Source organism: Physeter macrocephalus, chromosome 18, assembly GCF_002837175.3.
Source record: "Physeter macrocephalus isolate SW-GA chromosome 18, ASM283717v5, whole genome shotgun sequence".
Classification (NCBI taxonomy): domain Eukaryota; kingdom Metazoa; phylum Chordata; class Mammalia; order Artiodactyla; family Physeteridae; genus Physeter; species Physeter macrocephalus.
The window spans coordinates 43,025,023-43,033,282 of NC_041231.1; the positions used below are offsets into that span (position 1 = coordinate 43,025,023).

An 8,260-nucleotide genomic window follows, 5' to 3' on the forward strand; every position below is an offset into this window, starting at 1 on the left:
TTTTAAGATTCCATATATATGTGTTAGCATACGGTATTTGTTTTCCTCTTTCTGATCTACCAATTTTAAATATTGGTCTGTCCTCTAGGAAAGGTGTTAGGGCATTTAAATCACCTTCCTCTCACTAACCCCTGCCAATCATATTTTAATTTTTGTAATGATCAGTTTCATAGCTTTAAACTTCTAGTTGTAGGCACACTAATTTTATAGTATCTCTGGACTTCCCATCATGTAAGATAAGGAAATTAAAGTTCCATGCCCTCTATTTTCGACAAGCATTTAGCTGAGTATAGCTTCTGTTTAATCAATCTTTTAGTTTTAACAACACAGCATTTCATACCAAATCAAACTCAGAGCATTTTTTTTTTTTTTTAATCAAGGTTCCAGGACTTCCCTGGTAAGTCCAGTGGGTAAGACGCCGCGCTCCCAATGGAGGGGGCCGGGGATCAACCCCTGGTCAGGGAACTAGGTCCCACATGCATGCCGCAACTAAACAACTAAGAGTCCGCGTGCTGCAACTAAGACCTAGCACAGCCAAAAAAAAAAAAAAAAAAAATCTTAAAAAAAAATCAAGGTTCCAAAGATGATAAAAACTATTCTGCTCCAAATAAATCCTACCTGTCAGTACTTCTAGAATACTACATTCAAAACAGTCACTGCAAGAATAGTCCACATATAAATTTATTTCCTGAGCAGAATGCCAAATAAGATGGATATTCAGTTCTCAGAAAGAATGGAATAAAAGCTTGGAAAAGTATCTGCTATAAAGCCCCGAAGTTCATTCTTTAAGTTTTCATCAAAAAAAGAAAAGACCACACACCTTTAAGTAGGGAAAATTCTATAAAACTTAGAAAACGCTGATAAAGGTTCATACACAGGTTCACTATATTCTCTGCTGTTCTTATGAAAATATTTGAAATATCCTATGACAAAATCACCTTTTGGTTTATAGCTAGCCATGTATTTTAAGTAGTTGAGACTCCAAAGTTATAAAACCTTCTGCAGTGCTCCAACCTTACAGTCTACTGTTGGCTCTAAGCAGAAGCTACTACTTCCCAATTCCCATTGCTTTTTCCTTTCACTAAGCCCCCAAAATCATTTGAGAACCACTAAATCAGAGGAAGCTAAATATTAACAAATAATGAATTCAATGGAGAACTTGAAAAAATATATAACGGAAAAGGCCAATTTGAAAGAATATTCCAATCTGCTCATTTATACACAAGGCTTCATTTCTTGTCCTTTTAACCTGCTCACTTGGCAGTATCTACCAGACTGACACATCCCACATCCCAATAATGAAAGTACACTAAGTCAGCATTTGACCTGACACAAAAGTGCTGCTTGTGGGGGTGGGTAGGGGGGCGGCTTCAGAAATACATTTAAATATTTGAGACCAGTCAGTGAGTAAAAAACAACACTGAGAAAAATTAAACATATTCTCAATAGTGGTGATAGGTTCTTCCTTTGCTTTTATGCTCAGAAAAAGTCTGCCTTTACCATAAACTCATTACAATTTTTAAATTTACAGTGTAATTATTTATACAATGCTTTGATCCATTTAGAATTTATTTTGCATAGTGTGAGGTAAAAGCCTAATTTTATTTCCGAAGACCCAACAACCCTGTATCATTTACTGAATTATTGAAATTTCTTTGCCCACTGATTTAAAATGCCACTGTGATTATATATCAAATTCATATAAAGGTCTGCTTCCAAGCTTTTTGTGTGATTCCACAGATCCTTCTGTAACACAGTAACTTAAAAAAAAAGCACGTTAATACCTAGAAGATCCACCTTCCCCCAACAAAACGTCTGGTTTTAAAATAAAAAGATTTAGTGACACAGAAGACACATTACGTGGGAAAAGGGAGGCCAATACAATTGTATTTATATATCCCAGTATGGTTTAATTATGTACCCAAGAAGAAAAACTGGCTTAACAGCAATTATGCCTAGGTAGCATGGAATAACAGAGGGCTTAAATTTCTTCCTGTTTAATACACTCCTGTATTTTCCGCAATTTGTATTAAACCAAAAAGACAGTTAAAAAGTAATCCTTTTTGCATAGTGGTTATACCACAATAACAGTCACAGACACACAAACAATTCTGGTTGTTCATAGTTTGATTTTTCCCTCAAAATCTGAAACTCTGAAAGACAAAACCATCAAGCAACAGAAGCTTGCATAATAATGAAGAGTGTTAAATTCAAGATGTTGCTCACCAGATACATAAGGCTGAGCCTTGGTAACAGAGAAAGAAAAATGGATAAACTTAATGAAACTACACTCTATAACCCCAAAAGAAAGAAGATTCTTAATTAGCCCCAAGTCAAAGACTCAGTGAGGAGCATTAAGTAAACTGATGAACTAAAATACTTTTCAAAAACATGAGGTTGGAGGGATAGTTGAGTACTCCCAATTTCTGCGAGTCAGAAATGGAGGGAAAAACACTCTGGGGCTCTTTGGGGTGGAGTCTGTAGCCAAGCATTTGCTTCTGAATACTTCAAGCATAGCTGCTTTGCAAAACAATAGACAAACCAAACCCCCCACCAACAGACCCAGGAAATTTTCACTACAACCGCACACATTTTTACTGGTTATTTCCCCTGTACTTCCTTCTACTGGAGCTTAGCACAGTGCCTGACAAAGAGCAGGCCCTCAGTATACCAAAGTTATCATTATTCTAATTATCTTATCTCCAGTACACAAGAGGAAAAGGTTACTCCAAAGCAACAATCTATTACATTTCTGTTTGCTAATTTTTTTCTATTTCAGTACTAAGGGAAGGCCTAAGTACTCAGGGGAGTCATCCCTTCTTGGGTCCCCTTGAATCTGGTACCTCTTCCCGGCCCCCGTGCAGCTCTGCAGGGTGGGTCTTGAATATGTGATGAACTAAGAGAAGACAATCTGAGCTGCCTCAGAGTCCTGCCTCTTCCTGTTTACCCAATGGTCATGCTCTTGGGCCCCTCTTAAGGCTCACATCTACTAGCAATGGTTCCTCATAGCTTAGTTCTGGTTTGAAGAACACATTCACATGAAAAAAACATCAATTTCCATTTTAAGGAGTCACAGTCACATTTGTCCTAATTAACATAAGGAGTCATTTCAAAGAAGCAGATGGGGAGACACAGTTCTATTCTTAAAGATACTAACTCACCACACGGTTTGTGATAGAAATTATCCCATTAGGACATCCATCTGCCCCATGCCTTCACCAGACAGAGAAGTCCCTGATACCGGGGCATTTTCACCATGGTTCTAGTTCTGGACAACACACTTTCAACCAGGAACTTAAACTCATATTCCTACCAACAACTGATGAGCTTTAACCTGGCACAACTGTTTGCATTATCTAGTGAAGTGTGAAAATGTCCATTCCATATGACCCAGCAAATTCTATCCCTATATGTACATGACACACACCTATACAAATGTACTTAACCAAGAATGTTCATAGTAGCATTGTTAATAGCCCCAAACTGGAAGGAATCTAGATGTCTATCAATAATAGAGTGAATAAATTATGGTTTGTTCAAACAGCAGACTACTATACAGAAATTGGAATGAATGAACTATAGCTGCACACAACGTGGATGAATGTCACAAGCACAATGCTAGAATAAGATACAAAACAGCATGACTCCATTTATATAAAATTCAAAATTAAATAAAACTAGGTTGTTGAGTGATACGAAGGTAGTAAAAAGAAAAACAAAGCACATGATTATCACAGAATTCAGAATAGTCATTGTCTCTAGGGAATGAGAAGCTGTAACATGGAAGGGACCCATGAAGGGTTCAGAAGTGCTGGCATTGTTCTATTTCTTGAAGAGGTGCTAGTTACACAGTGGTTCACTTTATAATTTTTCATTAAATTGTATACAGATCTAGTGAATTAATATGTATAGATATTTCAAACGCACATGCAAAAAAGAGCTTTCTGACACAGTCCACCAGCTCTACCTACAGTTTTGCCCTAGCCTAAAGTGTGACAACAAAGGACCATTCTTTTCCCCTTTTCAGCAAAGCAAGGGGTTAATCTATCATTTCTTCATGCAGCTACAATTAGAAATCACAATCCAATGTGACAATTGGGAAAAAACTAGTGGAGCATTTAAGTGAAGCCTGGAAAGGACTTAAAACCTCTGGAACAAAATGCAGGGCAACTACCTACAAAGAAATTGAAAAGAACAGGTGTTCATATAACACTTCATTCTGAGGCTGAGAAATAAAAGACCATTACAGATAAAGGGTGGCCATTTAAAAAGTACACTAGCGGGCTTCCCTGGTGGCGCAGTGGTTAAGAATCCACCTGCCAATGCAGGGGACACGGGTTTGAGCCCTGGTCCGGGAAGATTCTCACATGCCGCGGAGCAACTAAGCCTGTGCGCCACAACTACTGAGCCTGCGCTCTAGAGCCCGCGAACCACAACTACTGAAGCCCGCACGCCTAGAGCCCGTGCTCTGCAACAAGAGAAGACACTGCAATGAGAAGCCCGGGCACCACAACGAAGAGTAGCCCCCACTCGCCGCAACTAGAGAAAGCCCGCGCACAGCAACAAAGACCCAACGCAGCCAAAAATTAATTAATTAATTAATAAAAAATGTAAATTAATTAATTAAATTAAAATTAAAAGTACACAAACAAGAAGCATGGCATAAAGACAAACTTGTACCTGATTAAATTAAAAGAAGGCACACAAGCGTGAAGGAAGAAATCCCTGATTCTGAAGCTGTCATGATGGAGGATAGCCACACCCAGAGCCCCTAACTTTGGTTACCTTTTGGAGCAATTCAAATTTACATGAAACTTCAACCACAATCTGATCTTTCCTTTAAAATGGCAACATAAGTGGAAAGGGGTTGTGGAAAGGCAGAGGTTCAGGGAGAGGTACACAAATTATTCATCACAGAGGACTGGAAGCAGGACATCTTTTAATAGGGAAATCTTAGTTAATGAGCTTATGAAAAAATATTATCTACAGACACCAATTTAAAAGGCAGACCTCAAACGTAACGATTAAAAATTCCAGAAAAAGCAGGCCTAAATGGTGTATTAATATTTTAAGTGTATCCTAGATAAACGTGACTGCTTGTCTTTGAACCATTTGGATCCTTAGAAAAGCTGATGCCTTGTCATACTAAAACCTGAAAGTTCCACTAACTTACATTTTAAGAGGAAAAAACTGTTCAAGCAGCAAACTGGCTGGCTTCAAAGATGTAGTTCTCCCACATATTCAATTTTCCAGCACCTACTAATTTCTGGCAGACACCACCCAGAATGACTGGCAGGATTTCTAACGTTTCAATATTACCAGGAAAAAAACTGCACACATATTTCCAGCATATGAATAATTCTAACTCACCAGTCACCATGCTGCATGCATTTCTGCTGCTTGTCCTGAGTTCTTAAGACCTGTAACATTCTAAAGAAGACAGAACAAAGAAGTTCCTTCCATCCTCAGCCTCTTTTTAAATTTTAACCTTGTTCTTAAAATAATACAGTATTTTAGGAGTTTTATAATAATACAGTATTTACGTAGTTTTCTACCCCCACCATTTTCAAATTTAATTGCTAATTTTAGTTCCACTTAGTTTCTTTTTCCTTAAATTTAATGAAGCAAGACTGTAAAAAGTAAACTAGCACATATTTTGTCTTAGAAAAAAGAAGTACCTATTTCTCTGGACAAACCTAGAACTCCCCTGGCACCAGAAAACAGTGCTGGGATTTAAAAAAATAAAAAAGCTGAAAAGGATTGAAATCCTGTATCAAAAGTGACTTTTGCAGGCAGATTTCAGATCTGCTGGGGATCTTCAGACTTACAAAAGAAGGCAAAGCACTGATTATCAGATTGTTCAATTTCGTTCTGAGCAACTTTTTGGCTGAGCAAGAGCGGGCCCTTTAACCTAACAGAGTACAAGTAAGCCCCTCCCAACCAAACAGAGGAAAAGGCTGCATTTCAGGATTTAAAGTGGCAATTTACAGCTTGAGTAGTTTCACAGCGTCCACAGAAGTGGATCCCCTTCCGGAACGCACAGAGGTGACGTCTAAGAATTGCGCTTTAATGAAGAATTACTTTCTAATGACAAGAAAACAAATACCACTGAAGGGCCTTTTAGGATTTGCCTTCCCTCTCCAGCACAAAGCATCAAAACAAGGTGAAGAAGTCGAGGGGGTTCGCTGCCCTCACAGACGAACAGAGCTCGGTTTCAGAATCAGGGTAGAACCCTCCCAAGTACACACCCTGCACATGGGCCTCAGGACACCTCATTCTTAGAGAACCAGCAATCTCGCCCACTTCGCAGAAGAGCGGGGCCGCAAAGCCAGACCGCAAAGCAGGTTGGTTTCTCCTCAGGCCTAGGCCCCGTTGGTCCGGGGACGTCACCTGAGCAGGAAGGGTCCAACCCACAACCTTCTCCAAACTGCAAGCTGCCCGCCCGCCGCCCCTCCCGGAACAGGGGTGTCCCGCGCGGCGCCCCCACCCAACAGCAGGCCGCGCGCCTGCCCGCGACCCCCGACTTCGGGGCGCGCGCCCCAGAAAGCCGCTCTGGCCAACAGACTGCAGCTCCAGGAGCCGAGATATCCGGGTCGGGAACGCGCACGTCAGCGGCCACGCGCACCGGGAGGGCCGCACAGCGCGCGCGCCCCCGAGCATATAAACAGCCCCGGCCGCGCGCGCCCACCAATGCGCGCCGTGCCCACCCGAATCCCCGAACCGCCCCTCCCCCACCCAGGGGGCGGGGGCGTGCGAGCTCTGGGTCGTTCTCGGCTCTGGAGCCGCCCCGAGGTCTCCTGGGCCCAGCGGCAGCGGCCCGCCCGCCCCCGCCCGCCGTTGTGTGGGGTGGGCCCGCTGTCTCAGGCCCGCAACCCCGCCACATCCCTGCCCCCACTGGAGCTCTCACCCGGCGACGTCGCCGCCGCCGCCGCCGCCGCCGTTCTACCCGCCGGCCCCGCCGCACCGCTCGGGGGCCCGGTTCTGCCGTCGTCGCTCCAAGACCGACAGGATTTTCCCCTCACAGCTCCCTGGGCGCCATCTTACATTCAACCCTCACAGCCAATGAGTGCCGAAAGCTTTTCTCGCGATGATTGGAGCGTCGAATCCCGCGAGAACTAAGGCTGCCTCCTGGCCAGACTTAAAGGGAACGCTTCTGCAGAGGAGAGAGGCCGAGCCTAGGGCTGCAGTAGCGGCAGGAGCCCGGGGTGTAGGGCGGAGCGTACCGCCCTCAGACGCCCCTCCATGTGGGGCGGAGCCAGGGCCGGAGATCGGCCTAGCCCTGGAGCCTGGGCAGGCCTGGGCTTGAAGCTCACTCTCAGGACCCTTCTGCCGCCTGCCGGGGCCTCCTTCTCGCAGCCTCACGCGGTGCGGAGACCAGCCTCTTACTTAAGGTGGCCCCCACAGCCTCTGACCTAGGCCCGGCGCCTCCAGCCGCACCCCACCTGGGAAGCCCCGGGTCACTCTCCTCCAGGAGTCGCTAGCATCTGGGACCCACCCCTCACTCTCTATCTACTGTCATCCTAATTCAGCCTTCCGCAGTCCAGTCCACCTTAAAGCGGGCCTCGGGTAGCCTGGTGTTTGTATACAGGGAAAATGTGGAGGGTGTTAAAGCTGCAGGCACACGCGGGCTTCACCAGTAGCCCACACTGCCTCAGAGGGGCATAGACTACCATACTGTTTCTTAAAAAGGCCTCTGGACCTTTGCACTTGTTCATCCTTCCCGGGCAAACTCCTAGTCCTTGGGGGTTCCTCTCAGGAGTCACTTCCTGAGAGTAGTCTTCAGAGGCCCAGGCTGGGTCAGAAACCTCCTCCAGCCTCACACAGGCCCCAGGGAGACATGTGCACAATACCTGGTCGCCCTCTGTCTCCCCAACTAGGTGGTGGACTTAGAAGGCCACCACACAGGTCTTCCTCATCTCACTGTGCCTGGCATATAGTAGGTACTCAATAATTATTTTTTAATGAGTGGACTAGGAGCCAGGCCTCTCCATCTGCCTAGGCATGCAGGCAGACACAAACCTTCCAGGTCCCTCTGACACAGGGCTCCTAACAGTGGAGCACCATCCCAGGACCCACCATTCCCTCAGACCAGGTGCAGAAGATAACGAATCAGGCCCAGGCCTCAGCCCTCGAGCATCAAGAAGTGCACCAGTGGTTTCAAAGCTGTCAGTACTGCTCTGTGTGTAGCATACCTTCCCCCTTCCCCCAGCATGACTCTAAGGCCCTCGGGTGCTAGGAGACCAGAGACATAACACAGACC

At 44.6% G+C, this 8,260-nt stretch overlaps 1 protein-coding gene across 1 annotated transcript in view; it reads right to left on the reverse strand.

Annotated features, from left to right (window-relative positions):
* Positions 1-7,063, reverse strand: part of LOC114484283 (transcriptional regulator QRICH1) — a 36,211-nt gene extending 29,148 nt beyond the window's left edge. The window contains exon 1 of the mRNA XM_028479497.1: positions 6,908-7,063. The gene's annotated coding sequence lies outside the window, so the exon portion shown is untranslated. The remainder of the gene's footprint in view (positions 1-6,907) is intronic.
* Positions 7,064-8,260: the final 1,197 nt, after the last annotated feature.